This window comes from Leptonychotes weddellii, chromosome 7, assembly GCF_054177405.1.
Source record: "Leptonychotes weddellii isolate Sample4059 chromosome 7, ASM5417740v2, whole genome shotgun sequence".
Taxonomy (NCBI): Eukaryota; Metazoa; Chordata; class Mammalia; order Carnivora; family Phocidae; genus Leptonychotes; species Leptonychotes weddellii.
The window spans coordinates 115,697,858-115,716,182 of NC_138375.1; positions in this window are offsets into that span (position 1 = coordinate 115,697,858).

Sequence of the window (18,325 nt, forward strand, 5' to 3'; positions counted from 1 at the left end):
CATTCATTTGTTTATTGCATTAAAATGTCCCCTTGCATTAAAACATAAGCTCCACGAGAGTCAGGACTTTATTGCTTTGTTCACTGCTGTCTCCCCAGCAACTAGAATAGTCCCTGCCCCGTTGTAGGTTTTTGGTAATTATTTGTTGAATAAATGAATAAACACATCTTCTTTACTCCTTGCAATAACCCTTTGAGGACATTAAAGCTCACAGTGAGTAAGTCACTTGACTGAATTCCCTGGGCTGCTAAGTGGCAGATTCAGAATTTCAACTGTCTTTAATTGTCTTTTGAGTCCAGAGTTGTAGGTCTTAATGCTCTCCTAGACCCTTCCTTATTTGTGTTGACTTCCCAGGCTGCTCGGGCCCAAAGAGAGTATTTCCCCAGGATCAGAAATGAAGGATGTAAACCTATATTTATGAAGCTTTACTTTATTTACTGGCAAGATACATTTCACAAGCCTGTGGTTGGTGTCTCCAGCGGGTGGGATCTGCTTCGCTCTTTAGCTACTGGTCTTTTCAGACGCTAGACTTTTCTGGTTCTGAGGGCCACATGCAAGCAGAGACCTTGGATCTCATTAGTATGCAGGTATGTGGGCAGCCAGGGTAGAAGGCATTCCTGATTCCATATCCATGTCCGTGCAGGGGTCAAATCGTAGATAAAGCTGCTCGGATCCCGAGGAATTCAGCTAAATGACCTCCAGGCCTCAGGACGTGAGTCTCTAGATTTGCCTCCCTGGAGAAGAGTCTTAGCCGAAGAATCTTTATTTGAGGGCAAAGTAAATGTTTTATAGATTCAGGCTGACATGTGTGAGAATGATTCTCTACTTGAGGACTTCAGCTTTTAAAAAGAGGCACAATTTGTCAATTTTGGTTTTAGTTTTATAAGCACTATCTTTTCCGAAGACTAAATTTGTGTGAGCACGAATGTACTAATGAAACATGACATTTTCCTCTATGAAATGCACCTTCCCCGGGGAAGGGTTTTAAAAGAGTTCATAAAACTTCTCATGGCATTTGGGAAAGCACATCATTATATCAATAGATGTTTGAAAGCAGGACTAAAGCCCTCGTGGTGGAAAAGTACCCAGAGTAATTTAAACTATTAACATCAGAAGTCTAAACAGAATACAGAATTAGATGGGAGGAGTAAAGGGTACACACTCTTCCCCATCTTCCAGTTTCCCCAACTTGCCAACGTAAGAAATTCCCATTATGGCAATATTCACAATTTAATTTTCGGGTTGACACACACTTGACTCAGTTTTATCCTAAGCAGCTCAAAAGAACAATCTGTCTTTTAAACATCTGAGCCTGTAGATTTAGTCAAAATCCACACCTCATGGTGTTCTTGCATCTTCATGTAATAGAAAATTTGCAGTATTAATACTAATGTTTTTTGCTGTTAGGCTCCAAATTGCTTATTATCCAACTCTTTCTGAGGCTGAGGAGAAGGCTTTTCTAAGAAAAAGAAAAATGCAGGGAGAACAGTTACATTTCAAAGCATTTATGAAGAGATGGCATCTTGAAAGGAGAAACTAATTAATAAAAAAGTCCTGTTAAAAGCAGGATTTCTTTTGGAGAGCTAAGAATACATGCAATTTAAAGTGTTTTTAACAAAAGGCATTGTTACAAGATTTTTCCATCTGTCTGAAAGTGATTGAAGAGTAACCAGAAAAATCCCAGAGGGAGTGTTAGTCCATGAGGTTATAAGATAGTGAAAAAAAAATGTAAAACTCGTTTTATTCATACTAATTTCGGTGTTAGAGTATTTTTTAGAAATCCTGAGGATAAGATATTTCTTGGAAAACAAATATGATGAGCAGATATTAATCCCCTCCCCCACTATTATATTTTGCTGTGGTCTCTAAATGCCTCGTATCCTGTGGACAGGTAGAAATTAAAATGCTGGGGGCACCTGGGTGGCTCAGTTGGTTAAGCATCTGCCTTCAGCTCAGGTCATGATCCCAGGGTCCTGGAATTGAGCCCCACATTCGGCTTCCTGCTCAGTGGGGAGTCTGCTTCTCCTTCTGCTCCTCCCCCTGCTCGTGCTCTCTCTCTCTCTTTCAAATGAATAAATAAAAAAATTTAAAAAAAAAGAAATTAAACATGCTGATTAATCTATTCATGCGTTTGAGGGACCCCCACTCCCCTGGCACCTGGTCATGGAATCTGGGTCTGGGAGGGGTTGTGTCTGGATGGGGAAGTAGCCATGGGCAGAGCTCAGGAGCATCCCAGCTGGTCCCGGGGCTTGTCAGACTCCCTGGGGCTGACTCTGAGGTCCTGCCAGGCCTCAAGGCCAGACAGCAGGGCTCCCCACCGTGGAGTCTGTCGGGAGTGAGGGGGGCTCCTTCCTGCCCCTCTGCTGTCACTTGAGATGCTCACTGAGATCCGCCTAGTGATATAAGGAGTCTCTTCTCAATGATCCCCCCACTCAGTTTTTGTGTATTTCTCCTTTTTATGTATTCCCAGACCCAGCCAATGAAGGGTGAGGGTGATGGGCTTCTTTTGTGAACCAGCCTCTGAAGGTCCAGTCTCAGGTCCTGGGGACAGATTTGGCAAAATGTTCTCTCTTGGCCCAGTCAAGGAGGTACCTGTGACCCTCTCCTCTCCTGTCACCAGGCTCTGCACAGGGCCAAGCATTGACAGCAACGAGCTCTAATGTTGATACAGCATATCACCTCACGTGATCCTCAGCCACACTCCTGTGGGGCAGTGGCATTAGCCTTCTTTAGATGGAAACACGGGACAGAGAAGTGAGTGGTTTTCCTGAGGTCCAGCAGGAGCAGGGGGCCAGCATTGCCCGACCCACACGCTGTCACCACCCCCTGGGTTGCCGTGAATGGGTGGCTTTAGAATGGGTGACTTGTGTTCGCTCCCTCACATAGCAGTTGGGAGACATGGGCATAAATAACACTTCTGTGTATGTGTCAATTTAAAAACATACTTCTACCATTTAAAATTATTCCATGCTCCCCTTTTCATTTCAAGCTCTTTCTCACATTAGAGCTTTTGTGCAAGCTGTTCCTTCTGCCTTAGTGCTTTTCCTTTAGGACTCATGGAAAGAACCTACTAATCATTCAGGTCTCCACTTCACTGTCCTCGCTCAGAGAGGCCTTCCTGGATGCGCCCCCGCTCCAGTGGAACCCACGCCCCCAGACACTATCACATCCCTGTTTGATTTTTTTCATAGAAGGAATCACAGCCTGATTTTTAAGTTTGCTGCCTCATTGTGGCACCACCAGAATGCAGTCTCCAGGAAGGCTCATTCACCGCAGGACCTAGACTAGCACCCGAAACATGCCGCAGGCTCAATAAATGTGTATTGAATAGATTTCTTGGCTAAATTAATGAATATGTGATTATAATGAGAAATCCACCAGCTTATGTCAAGAAGAATATTCAATTTTCTACCCTGATGCCGATGAGCAAGTTCTCTTTTCTTCACCCACACAGCTCCTGGGACTGCTCTAATTGTATTCCATTTGCATTTGTTGAGTACCTACTGTGTGCTGGGCTCGGCATTTTGGCGTACATCACCTCTGATCTCCAGGCAGCTCAAGGAGAAAGGCCTCTGCTGTGTCATATCCACCTGGTTTTTATTAACTTACACACACACACCCACACACTCACACACGCACACCCGTGCACACACTCACACTCACGAGGCTCCTTGGTCTTTTCTGCTTCCTTCTCTAGGTGATATGTCAAGATTTCTCTTGTCTTCATGGGCTCCGAACTAATGAAGTTCTGCTTTCCTTATGTCTTACAGCATGCGGAGTGCCTTTTCCTCCCCTGCTTACTCCATGTGAGGGCTGGATCCTCCTGGTTGCCAGCACTAGTCAAAAGGATAATACTACATCCCCCTTGTGTCTGAAGGCCAGAACTGCCGTGACCTCCACCATTAGAAAAGATAGCTGAAAGCTCTGAAGTATGGGAGGGAAACTGTCTCATGGAGGGGCATGTGATCATTATGCAGCTGATGCGTGTACTTAGTGATGAGGCAGCACGCTCCTGAGTATGGAGACAGTGTGAGTGATAGAAGGTAGCAGGAGTGAAGTCGCAGGCCACGGACCCCCATGGGCAAGCCCTTCACTCACAGAAAGGTATGGAAGGCCCTCGCGGTATGGCCCCCTGGAGCTTTGGTGAAGCCCCCCCCCCCCCCGTGGGGCATCTGTTGTTGCTGTATCATTGTCTTGCACTGTAATTATTGTTACAGTGATTACAAAAGTTTTTTGATGTTCCTAAGACTGTTCTGGAGGCAACAGTCAGAATTGCTTTGTAGAAAAATGATAGTAAAAGCACACACAGACAAGAAAGTTCTGGCCCTGAGAGGAACTTGGGAGTTTGCATCTTGTCTGCCCTGTTTTCTTATTGCTCTTGTCCCTCTATTCCGGCTCTTATCAAGCTCGGCCTTGAATTATGGCCCCTTTTACTTGTATCTTCCTCCCTCACTAGATTGTGAGTCCCCGGAGGCAGAGAGGAGGTTTTATTTATTTCCTGGCCATAGCTCTGTACACATAATAGGCCCTGATAAGCATTTGTTGATTTGCATGGAATTAAAGTTTAGTATCTGGAAAAGTCACTTAAGTTGGAGAATTTGGAGTGGAGGTTGATGAGCTGACTCTGAATTCCCAGTTGCTGTCAGACGTCCCGAGATGTCAAATTAAGGACCTGAGTTGGTTAATCAGGCGATCTTGGTGACTTTTGAGTCAGACAGGCTCAAGTGGCTGGAATGCGGAGAAGCTAGCCTAATTTTAGAGGAGGAAGATCCAGCTGTGAGCAGATGCCAAGGTGGTTGAGCCAGGAGGAGACACCCCGCTGTGGGAGGGACCCCCCAGGGCCCCAGCCCTCCAGCACTGCTCTGCTGCCCGGGTGCTTTGCTGGGCCTCCTGAAGCACAGACAGATGGGCTGGAGGCGCTGCACCTGAGCTCACAGAGAGGTTTGTAGGGCCTGCTGTGAGCTGGTTCTCCCGGGTAGATACCTTCAGACGGGAGGCAGCTCTCACCTCAGCTCTGCCTCATAGCTCTGGAGGGCTGTGGCAGGAGGAAACTCATCCCCATGGGCCTCCCTAGACGCTTTGCCTTCTCTTTGAAATCTGGACAGGGGATTTGTTCCTCTGACCTCTGCTGACTAAACTGCATCCATTTGTTGTCTTTCATCTTTTTCTGTCCCCTTTCTATTTCATTTAGCACCGATGGGCTTGTCCTCTGGACAAAAATCATTTATTCACCCATTCATTCATGAACAAGAAGCATGGGCCTTGGAATTACACACATTCGAGGCTTAATCCTGTCTCAGCCACTCTATTGGTCAGGTTGGGCTAGGCTATGCTGCAGTGATAATCCCCAATCACAGGGGCTTAACCCCTGAAAAGGTTTATTTCACTATCTTGTATAATGACCATTGGGGCTGGGGCCTGTCCTCCAAATCACAGCACCTTGACTGGGGGGGCATTCTCCACGAGGTGCATCGTTGGGTACTGAGGCAAGAGGGAGGGAATGTGGACAGTCATGCATTACTTTTGTGGTCTTTCTCCTGGAAGTGACACATATTGATTGCTTCCACCTGAGTTTTGTGGTCCAAATCAGGTCCCAAGACTACAGTCCCACCAAGGGCCTGAAGGAGAACTGGAACATTAGCCTAGAGCTCTGATGGCTGAAAAGCCATTTGCAATATCTGCATGACCTTAGATAGTCAGGACGCTTGCTCTCAAACTTAGTTTTATCTGTGTATTTTAGTACTATCTCACGTAGGGCTAATAACAGCACCTATCTCTTTGGTGGTTGTGAGAATTTAAAAAGTTGATGCATGTGTATCAGTTACCTAATGTTGTATAACAAACAGTGCTGGCTTCCACAAGTACTTACTTAGCTCTCAGTTTTTTGACAATTTAGACAGGGTTCATCTGGATAGTTTTTCTGGGCTTAGCTGGGCTCTCTCCATTTTGTGTGCATAACTCAAAGTCATCCCAGTGACTGTTTCCGGAGGTTGTCCGACTGTCAGCTGTCTTTAATTTTTTAGCAGTCTAGCCCGGGCTTATTCTTGTGGTGCAGTGAGGCGACCAAGAAAGAGAGCAAAAGAAGAGAAGGAGTCTCGAAGCCCAGGCTTGGAGTTAGCATACGATCATGTCTTCTGCAAAGAAAGTTCACAAAGTTGACCCAGATTGAAAGGGTCTGGAGATAGCTTCTACATCTTGCTGGATAGAGTGGCGAAGCCACACTAAAAAGCTTGTGGAGACACGGTTGGGGCCATTTGTGCAATCAGTCGACCACAGTCTGCCCTCTGGGCAAAATTATTCACATCCCTTTTACATGCAAAATATACTCATTCCCTGTGTTACCCAGTTACGTCTTAATGCTCAAAACCCAGGATCTTGTAATCTACATAAACCCCAGAGGTAGCACTTTTGATCTGGAGACCTAATGAGCAAAGAAGACATGTGATCTGTCTCCCACATACCTAACTTTTGGTGATGAAACAGGGACAGCAAAGCAGGATGACATAATAGCCAGGAATATTCCCATTTGAAATAAACTAGCCACTAGTCCACAATCATCCTGAAATCCTTCTGGGCAGAAATGTTGCCTAGGCTCCCCAGTCTGGGGCAGGGAGTGTTCCTTGATGAGACCATGGTTCTGGAAATGCTGCCCCATTCATGGTTTCCCATAGTTCTCGGCTCCACTGTTGGGGCCCTTGGCTCTGCGCTCCAAGGCACACTTTCTTGGCCATCACACTCCGTGGCTACTTGGGAAGAAATGGTCTCTGTTGGTTCCAGAATAGTTTTCATGTTAACAACATCATGGCATTTCTATATATTTCATGATAGCCCCCTTCACGCTCAAAAGCCACACTCACAATGATTTCAGTGTCTCCCTGTCTCTCTAGAGTTACTGCTATATTGAGATTAGGCTTCCCTAGGATCTTGCCCTTAAGTGCCTTAAAGCCCATTTGTTCATCTGGAAAACTCTACTGGGAAGTGTGCTTATTCTTTCACGTGTCATAACAAGAGATCTTAGAGCCGCACGCTGATTTGAACGACGGCCCCAAGCTTCATTATTTTTCACAGCTTTGTTGGAGAATACTTGACATCCAACAAAGTGCACGTCTTTAAAATCTCAGTTTTGACATATGTGTATGCCTGTGACATCATTACTGCAATCAAGCTAATGAATATATGTATCATACCTGAAAACCGTTCGGGGGCCTTTTCTATCACTTCCCTCTCATCCCCCGCCCCATCCTGGGCAAATACTTTCTACTCTCTGCCGCTGGAGGTTAGTTTGTATTGAGCAAATGGAATACAGTTGCCTTTGCTAGGCTTTTGTATAAATGGAATCGTATAGTTTGTATAGGTTTTTGTTTTGTTTTGTTTTGTTTATTCTTTGGCTTAGCAGATTTGTTTTGAGATCACCCCTATTGCTACATTTATCAGTACTTTATTCCTTTTTCTTGCTGAGTAGTATTCCGTTACATAGATGGAGCAACATTCATCCTGTCATCGCTTGACACACACTCTGGCTGGGTCAAGTTTGGGGCTGTTACCTATAAAGCTGCAGTGAATATTCACATACAAACTTTTTATTCCCCCTGGTTAAATACCCAGGAGTGGAGTGGCTGGGACACATGATAGGTATATAGTATTGTTGTATAATTTAATATTCCTAACTGTAGCCAGAGACTTCCAGCGCGTCCATCCTCCCTGACACTCAGTATGGCAGTCTTGTAAATTTTAGGCAACCTGCGGGTGTGTAATGTATCTCATGGTGGTTTGGATTTGCATTTCCCTAATGACTAAAGATGTTGAATATTTTTTCAGATGCTTAATTGCCATCCATGTATCTTCTTCCAGAAAATGTCTAGTCAAATTTTTGCCCATTTTTAAGTGGAATTGTTTAAGAGTTTGTATTGAGACTTCTTCATATATTGTGGATACAAGTTCTTTATCAGATAGATGATTTCCACATGTTTCCTCCCAGTCTGTGGCTTGTCTTTTAATTATTTTAATAGTTATTTAATTATTTTAATAGTTATTTAATTATTTTAATAGTTCTGTTTTAGAAGAACAGAAGCATTTAATTTTGATGGAGTCCAATTTGTCAATTTGTTCTTTTAAGGATCATATGTTTACCACTGTATCTATGATCTTTACCCAAGGTCATGGAGATTTTGTGCTAAGTTTTCTACTAGAAATTTTGTAGCTTTAGGTTTTATATTTATAGGTCTGTGATCCACTTGGCTTAAATTTTTTTGTATGATGCAAGATATGGACCAAAGTTCTTTTTGTTTTTATTCATTGAATAATTGCATGTGGATATTCAATTGTTCCAGCCCATTCGTGGGCAGACTTCCCCTCACCTGATGGATTGCCTTCACACTTCTGTCAAAAATCAATTCGCTGGCAAGAGCACTTCTTAACAGGGACTTCTGGAGACCTACTCCTCCATAAAAGCAATGAGAACACTGGTAAAAATTGTCACAATTAACTCTTTCTGAACTCTGGGAAGTAACCAAAAGCTTGCAATGATATAAGGAGTGTTTATTAAAGAAAAACAGCCGTATCTCAGTAGATACCAAACTTTGCTGCATTTTAACTTACTCTATCCCCATCCCCTTCTATTTTCATCCCATCCTCTGGGAGCAGGACTTACACTGTAGCTCCAGTGACTAGGGACCCGAGATGGAGAGGGGGTGCCTGGGTGAGGGGAGCACGTAGGCCCTTCCTCCATACGTGGGCATCTTGGGAGCTGTGTGTATAGCTGGAACGTAGGGGCCTCATGGGCTGGGATAGGGAGGTGGCCTTAGAATGGACTGGACCCAGGTCTTGTGCAACTAGAAATACCAGGACTGGAAGTATGCCTTTATCTGGAGGTCAATGGGAAGCTTTTGCTGACTCTTAACTGGGAGAGCAGAGAAGCTCAGCCTAGCACTTCCGAGTCCTTCTGGGTGTTACAGGGAGATCAGCCTGGAGCATGGAGTGGGTGGGGCTCTAGTCCCAGGAATACCCACGCTTTTGGGGGGAAGACTGGTGAAATCAGATGCTCAAAATTATTGCTTGAGCTGGGGGTTATTTCTTCTAGACTTGCTTTGGTATCAAAATGGGGGGATGGGTATTTGAGATAACATAATAACAAGATCCTTCACATCGTTCAGAGGTTCTGTAGGAGCCTGGCTCAACGGAGGCCCCAGGCCGGTGCTGTGAGGGGTAGCTGCTCAGAGGTAGGACCCACTCCAGCCCTTCCTGACCCCAGACAATGGCAGGACTGTCATACCTTTCTGCCACCCGTCCTGTGAAATCACAAAAGCGTAGTCCTCCTGAGCACTTTTGTTTTCAGTAGAAACAGGCCAGGCTCTGAAGAAGCACTCAGGGAGGATGAGACTCTTGGCTGCAAGGTGGCTGCCTGGAGCCTCACTTCCACACTCATTCTCTGATTTGGGGCCTTCTTTTGCCCCATCCACTTGCCAGGAAGAACTGGGCTTGAGTGGCTGACTCCCCTCCCCAGGAATGAGTATTTAGAAGAGGAGCTAGGGAAAGGTCAGCGGTGTCCAACCCTAGTGAGTGACCTTAGGCTGTTGAAGAAGCAATTTTGGAAGAGGGATTTTTCTGGTGCTGCTTAAATCCTATCAGCGAGGCATCCAATTATGCCACCTGTATGAGGCTCTAATTATTAAAATATCCTGAATTGTGATGTTAATAGCAAATTTGTTAAATGGGAATGAATTTTTAATGTCATAATTTGCTTTTTGCTTTTCATCTGATTCATTTTCTTTCTTGATGTCATTTCAAAAGAGCAAACGAATGTTAGAAACATTTCTTGCCCTTTCTGTTTCTGACATATTTAGTTAGATTTCATTACATCTTGGAATTTGGGGGGACTTGTCTAAGAGCAGCATGCCCAATGGGCTCATGCTCATTTGTTTGTCAGCTGACACCATCCCCCAAGAAGCACGGCCTCCTCTCCAGCTTGCTGACGCCACAAGGCAGAGCATGGGGGACTCGGTCAGAGCTAGAGCTGTCAGCCACGAGGGAGCCAAGTATCCCCAGGCCCAGCCAGTCTTTAGCTGCTCATGAGGTCATGTTAGCAAAACCCAAACATCAGAAGATCTCGCGCACCCCTGGCCACTCAGATTTTTGGCCTTTCCTGCATGTTTTGGCAGGTCCCTGGGTGTACCTCTTGGGCTGATAGATTAGTTCATGCCCACAGCTTGCTGAGCCTGATGGAGACAGATCTGCATGACATCTGTGGCAGAGGAGAGGAGTTGCTTCTGTCTTCCTTATATACTTGGCTGCAGGTCCAGGTATGCCAGAAGTTAGTAAAACAAATCGGCATTTTGAGTTACAACCGTCTCCTGGTCAGACAAAGGAACTGGAGAAGGTCTGATTTCCGTGGTACCCACATGCCTCTATTCAGAATCACTCCTACCCTCTGACTCGCGCAGCTCCACCTTCCCACGGGATGAGTGGTCTTCTGGGAGTCCCTCCGTCCCTGGTGGGAGAGGTTTGTGCTGACCCCCACCGCCGTCCATAAAGGTACCGGCAGTGACTGACCCAGAGCAGTGAGCCCAGCTCAGGAGTAAATTCCAGTATGTAGCGCACAGCCCATAAATACATTCAGGTGTTGAAAATCTTCCTTGATGTGAGGTCGATCAAGTTAGGACAAGTTTGGCTGGTGCTGGCACAAGGAACCTCTTGGCCAGTCATTGGTTCGCTCACCACAAATATGAAAGTGAGAAGATGTCAGGCATGGAAGGTGAAATGAGTCTCTGACTAATCTGGGCATCATGATTCACAACTGCATAGAATTTTGTTCGTTCATTCAACAAATATTTATTAAGTATTTACTGTGTGACAGGCACCATTCTAAGTGAGTGGACATAGCAGTGAGCAAAACAGATAGAGATCTCTGCCCCCCTGGGTTTATATTCTAGTAGGAAAAAAAGATAAGAAACAAGTGCAATGGAGAGTTTGTCAGATGAGGATGAGTAATATGAAGAAAGATGCAGCAGGGAAGGGACCAGGGCTGGGAGCGAGGATATTAGACCTATAAGTAGTCAGGATGATGCTGGAGCAGAGACTCTGTGAGGTGAGAGAGCCTTGCAGATGGCTGGGCAAGTGCACTCCAAGCAGAGGAACAGCCTGTGCAAAGGTCCTGGGGTGGAAACAGGCCTGGTATACTTAGCTCGCTCGACTGAAGCTGAGTTGGGGAGAGCGGTAGGGGATGGGCTGAAGAGAGTTTTATGGGCCATTTTAAGGACTTTGCTTTGAGGCTGGGTGGTACCAGGGGACATAGGAAGTTTAGAGCGCTAAAGAGACATGATCCTCTTTATGTTTTAATAGGACCACTCCGGCTATGGTGTTAAAATGAGACTGTAAGAGGACAAGGTCAGACTCAGGAAGGAGTCCATGACAAAAATTTAGGCAGGTATTGCTTCTCTTCCTTTTGACTAAGATCAAGTTTAAAAATTTAGGCAGGCGATGGTGGTAGCTTGGACTAGGGTCATAATGGTGGAAGGGGTAACAGATGGTTACATTCTGGACATAGTTTGAAGGTGGAGCCAACAGAGCTTAGCTGATGGAATTAGAATACCTACAGATTTTAAGGGGGAAATACATCCTTTTCTGAGCTATAGAAATACAGTGTTGGAGGCTTTTCAGGGAATAGAGAACAATAAAATAGAAGAAAAATATCAGAGTTCAATTTCTTTTATAATTCAGTATTTTCAAGGCTTCCAAATACATTTTTTAAAAGTAGTTTTGGGGATGCAGTTCTATATTTTCCATCAATTTTCTAATTAAAACAGGATTTGGAAAGAAAGTGTTTTGCTCACCGATATGATTCTTTACATTGAAGATGCTATAACATGAATTTCATAATAGTATAATATAATATACTGATGGAATGTGAGAGAAAGAGCAGAGTCAAAGGGAGCTGCAAGGTCTTTGCCCTGAGAAACCAGAAGCACGGGGCTGCCCTTTGTTGAGTTGGAGGAGTCAGGGAGGAGCTGGTCTGCAGCCGATCGGGAGTTAGGTTTTGGACACGCTCAGTTTGCTATGTCTAGGAGATAACCAAGTGCAGATAGCAAAAAGGCAGTTGGCTCTGTGAGCTGAGAACTCAGGGGTGGAGATAGGAATTTGAGAATCATCAGCACTTGGACGGTCTTTATGGCTAGGGGATTACAATAGATCAGAATTCAGATGCCAGGGAAATACTTTTTTTTTTTTTAAACATCTAATTGTGGCCGTGTTTTCAGCAAGGGAAGGACAGCCTGAAAGAAATGCTTTTCAGTGCGGGAACAACTTTCTTAAATTCTGTTCAGTTTCTTTGTGCAATTGTGTGTTTTGATTCTGAATAAAAGGGGAAAAAGTTTTCACTGTAAAGGAAGGGAGATTAGCATGGAATTGCTTCAAAATCAGATTCAAACTGTGATCCCCACTTGAGGTGTTTCAGAGAGGAGAACAGCCCAGGAGAACAGAGCATTGCGCTAGAAGGTCCTTCTGTGCAGTCATGAAAAGGGAAAATGGTGCTTAGAGCTACCAGGGTTCTGGAAATAGGCTTTTTTTTTTTTTTCTTTTTTAAACAGTGAAGAGTTGAGAAGAAGCTTTTAACATTTTAAATATCCCTTAACCATGGATAGTTATTTCTGTGAACTGATTTACATATAATTAGAATACCTACAGATTTTAAGGGGGAAATACATCCTATTCTGAGCTATAGAAATACAGTGTTGGAGGCTTTTCAGGGAATAGAGAACAATAAAATAGAAGGAAAATATCAGAGTTCAGTTTCTTTTATAATTCAGTATTTTCAAGGCTTCCAAATACATTTTTTAAAAGTAGTTTTGGGGATGCAGTTCTATATTTTCCATCAATTTTCTAATTAAAACAGGATTTGGAAAGAAAGTGTTTTGCTCACCGATATGATTCTTTACATTGAAGATGCTATAACATGAGTTTCATAATAGTATAATATAATATCTGAGCAGCTTGAATGGTTCACTTGCAGATGAGATTGTGTTGGATCTTATAAGCTATTCCTTTAGTGATTATCTTTCTTTTTTTTAATTGGTGAGAAGTACAACATGTAGAATGGTTTGGCAGTTTCTTATAAAACCAAACATATTCCTTTTTTTTTTTAAAGATTTTATTTATTTATTTGTCAGATAGAGCAAGCACAAGCAGGGAGAGTGGCAGGCAGAGTGAGAAGCAGGCTCCCTGCTGAGCAAGGAGCCCGATGCGGGACTTGAACCCAGGACCCCAGGACCCCAGGATCATGACCTGAGCCGAAGGCAAACACTTAACCAAAGGCAGACACTTAACCAACTGAGCCATCCAGGCATCCCAAACCAAACATATTCTTACCATACGGTCCGGCAATCATGCTCCTTGGTAGTTACCCAAAGGAGATGAAAACTTATGTCCACACAAAAACCTGCACACAGATGTTTATAGAATTATCCATAATTGCCAAAACTTGGAAGCAACCAAGATGTCCTTCAGTAGGCGAATGAATATATAAACTGTGGTACATCCAGGCAATAGAATATTATTTAGCACTAAAATGAAATGAGCTATCCAGACATGAAAAGGCATGGAGGAACCTTAAATGCATATTACTGAAATCTGAAAATATTATATACTATATGATCCCAGCTATATGACATTCCAGAAAAGGAAAAACTATGGAGACAGTAAAAGGATCAGTGGCTGCCAGGGGTTGTGGGGAGGGCGTGGAGAGTTGAGTAGGTGGAGCACAGAGGATTTTTAGGGCAGTGAGAATACTCGGTGTGATACCATAACCTTAGATACATGTCATGATGCATTTGTCCAAATGCATAGAATGTACAGTGTCAAGAGTGAGCCCCAGTGTAAGCTATGGACTGGGGGTGATTGTGATGTGTCCATGTAGGTTCATCAGTTGTAACAAATGTACCACTCTGATAGGGGATGTCGGTAATGGGGGAAATTATGCATGTGTAGGAGGCAGGGGACATACTGGAAATCTCTGTATCTTTCCTTTGATTTTGCTGTGAACCTAAAACTGTTCTGAAAAAATAGTCTTAATAAAAAAGGAAGGAAGAAGGAGGGAAGAGAAGAAGGAAGGAGGAATTCTTTATTCCTTCTCCTCTTCCTGCTATGACAAGATAGAATGGTATAGGGTTGATTTCTGAGTCACCATGAAATGTGGCCTGACCTACCTCATTGGAACCCTGATGAGAATAAGAAATAATCTTTTGCTGGGTTCAGCTACTGAGATTTAAAGGTTTAGGCATTACTGCAGCATAGCAGAGCCTATCCTAACTAATAAAATTCCTTTCTCAAAGCCCCTATGGCACTTTGTGGAGTATTAGTCAATAGTGTGGTTTGGGTCCAAGAGGACACATGCTTCAGAGAGGAGCCTCATAGGAGGCTCTTTGGGGCCATTGCAACACTGTGTGCTGATGACAAGATTTCCTGAGTGGTGATAACCAGGTGGGTGTTGGAGTCAGCCTCTTCACTCTGGCCAGGTGGGTGCATGGGTATGCTGATGCGATTTGGTTTTCGTCATTTGCATGAAATTGAATTGCTCTCAATCCCTAATCAAGGAGACATGATCTTCCATAGAAAGAACAACATCTCATATAAAATTGTGTGTATTGGGTCATCTTTCATCTACCTTTGAAGTGATTCATGACTCTCTAAGCTAATAAAACACCTTGCTGAAATAAAATGATCCATCCAAGCAAATAAAAACTCTGACAGACTTACTGGATGGCATTTCCTAGGGAGCTATAACTGTGATAGCTAGTTCATTGAGAACTAAGTAGAAAACCCAAACACTGACAAAGCTGCAGAAGAGAAATGGATCACCATTGGGGGGAGTCCGTGCCAGGAAGCACTCTGAGGTCATAAAATATATGGACTCTCTGTGCAAGAGGACTTAAAGCGGGCACCCAGGCTGGCTTCTTGCCTTGGGCATGCCACAGCCATCATTCACTTGGATTCACATGTTTCCAGAGCCTCTCTGTTGCACCCACCTCGTGCCAGGCTCCCCGGGGGGCTGAGGGAGCAGTGAAGGCTGTGTGTCTTAACAAGAGGCCTGAAGATCTGGGGAGGTAGGCTTTATCTGGGGACATGATGAACCCCAGAAGGGCTAATGGGCTCAGGGAAGCAGATACATGCTCATGAAGTTAAAAAATTAAAAAGGAGGGGCCTGGGGCGCCAGGGAGGCTCAGTTGGTTAAGCATCTGGCTCTTGATTTCGGCTCAGGTCATGGTCTCAGGATTGTGGGATCAAGCCCGGTGATGGTGACAGGCTCTGTGCTCAGCGCAGAGTCTGCTTGAGATTCTCTCTCCTTCTGCCCCTCCCCCCATTCGCACTCTCTCTCATTCTTTCTCTCTCTCAAATAAATAAATATATCTTTAGAAAAGGAGGGGGCTGCACTCCAATGAAATTATCAGGGTCCCCCACCTCCAGTTTCCTCATTGTCGGTACCATCTTCTCAGAGTGGGATGGGGGGAGGCCCTTGATTGGGACCCCTTATAGCATTCTCGACAGATGGTCATTTGATCCTTGTTCAGATATCTCCAATGTCTGGGAACTTATGACCTGTCAAAAGCAGGTGTGTTGGACAACTCATATTTATATTGAGTTGAAAACTGCTTTATCTAGCTTCTACCTACAGATCTGAGACCTGCCCTCAGGATTAATACAGTGCGTGTCAAATCTCCCTGACAGTGGCCCTGCAGATATCTTAGCTCCCGGCAACGAGGCCGCATCTACCTACACAGACACACGGCTCCACACACCTTCTCTGCAGGCTGAGCTCCCGACATTACTCAGAAACACAACCTGGCTTCCAGACACCTCACCTCCTGGATGGCCTCCCTGGCTTGTGTCAGCTGTTATGGGGCCTGGTGAGACCCCCCCCCCCCGCCCCACCCTGCTTACATCTGCCCTCTAAGCAGGCCTCTTGCCCACAGCAGTTGGTAGAGCACTTCCGGCTTTCACCGTCTCATGGCTCAAACTTCTCTCCTGGAGGGAAGTCTCTGGAAAACTCCCCTTTCTGACCCAACTCCTCCACTGTTCAAGCATCTGAGAAAGGCAGGCCGTGCCATTAACACCACGTGTGAGACAGCTAACCCCACTTTCGTCCTGCTGTCGGTTATATAGACAAGGCCTGTGTTAACGCTCCTGTTCTCAAGGGAGGAAGCTGTTCTCTTGGCCCCATGGCAGGGTACTGGCGAAGGATATTGATATCCTTAAAATTTTTTAAAAAATAGCTTAAGGCACACAAACATTTGCAAAACTAGTGCCTTAGAGTGTGCGTGCATCCTTCATGCAGCGGCTGCGCCCAGTGGTAATTATGTTACCATAGTGCAGTGTCAGAACTGGAAAAATGGTGTTGACACAATACTTTTTAACTCAGTTACAGACCTTCCTGGGGATTTTACCAGCATTCTTGTATTGCGCGTGCACACGTGCGTGTGCATGTGTGTGTAGTTCCGTGATATTTTATCACACGTGTAGATTGAGTAACTTACCACCACCAGGCACAAAACTGTTCTGCTCCCTCAAAGAAACTCTCTCACCTTACCCCCTAATAATCACCTCCTTCCCCCAACCCTAACCCCTGGCAACCTCTGATCTGTTGTCTATCACTATAATTCTGTCACTTTGAGAATGCTCTGTCAATGAAATCATATGGTATGTAAACCTTTGAGATTGGCTTTTTTTTTTCCCCACTCAGCATAATGCCCATGGGTATCTTTTGCTTACATGTACTCATGATCATAAAGAATTGTCTTGTTTTATATTTTTGTTTTGCACAATGCGACAAGGCCTCCTCGATGCATACGGTTAAATACATAAGCCATTGAGTTAAGGGGAGGAGAGTGGCTCGTGCCCCCATGGCCGGTACATGGAGCATGAGCTGGGTGACCCCATGAGGCTCTCCTGGCCTAGCCTTGTGGAGATCTTGGGGGCTCTGGGACCATGATTGGCATAACCCAAGCTTTTGCCCTCTCTCTCCTGTCTCTGTGCTTTAAAACACTAGCATTGTTCATAGCCTGAAGATTTTAGTATTTTGCGAAGGCAGGCATAAAAATCAAGGGTAATTAAACTTGTCAACCTATAGGTTTTTTTCAGGGAAGCATTTTAGCAGGGACAATGGGCTGTCATATTTCTAACTCCCTCCATGGTACATGTCTTCAAAGGGTGTCTGTATTCTATAATTGTCTGATCTGGCGAAAAGTTAGACAAATTCAGATTCTAACCTGACTTTGTTCAACTCAGAAGTGATTAGCCACAGAGTGAAAATACCCACGGTGATTTGGCAAATAATAATATCATTGCTGAGCGTTTCCACTGTAAATGAAAAAGTAAAGTATGTAAAAATTGAGGATTAGATGGAGAAGAGAAATGCTTATGGTTTAGGAATGTAAATGATTATTTAGTGAGCTTATCTATTTACAGCATTGCACTCTGCAAAGAATTTGGTTTTTTCCCCACCTTTTGAGAAATCTGGAAAGTTTAATGGAATGTGAATTTTCTAAAGCAATCCTCAAAAAGTACATATTTCTTGGCCTTAGATCAGCTGACGTGTTTCATAGGTGAAGCACAGTAAAACTCAAGACGTTTTAGAGATATAATCAAGCCTATGTAATGGCTGGATTCTGGTGACATAATTGTTTTTTAAATTCAACAAATATTTATTGCATGCCTGCTTTGTGAAATGCCTCTCTGCTAGGCATCCAATGAATATTTGTTGAATGAATGAATGAATGAATATACAAGGACAAGTTAACAAGAATGTGACCAGATATCTTGGCTTTTTAAATGAAGCAAATGCTGCAAACTTCAGGATAACCCGGGAGTCCATAAAGAATCTGTTATGACCCACTGACTTAATTGCAAAGTTGTCTTTGGGAACCAGAGCTTTGTATTTTGTTTAAACCCCTTCTAAGACCTGAGTAATAAATAGCATAGACGAGGTGTTATGCGTCCACTGGAAACCACTTCCCGTGTTTTCTCACCAGAGGAAATAGTGATGCTGTCTCTTCCGTTAGTCCTCCCAAGTTGGCTATACGAGTAATGCTAATGGCAGCACTAATACTATTAGTTATCCTCACACTAACACTAAGCAACTACTTTTTTGAGCCCTTGTTAAGTACCAGGCTCTGTGCTAAGCACGTGACATGCAAGGTGTTGTTTGGTCTTCACCACCACCTTGGGAAGCTATTGCTAATGTCTTTACAAATGAGGAAACGGAAGCTCAGAGCACTTAGCTTTCTTCGGAAGGTCACGGTGACAGTAAGTGGTCAAATCCGGGCTTGGACACAGGTGATTG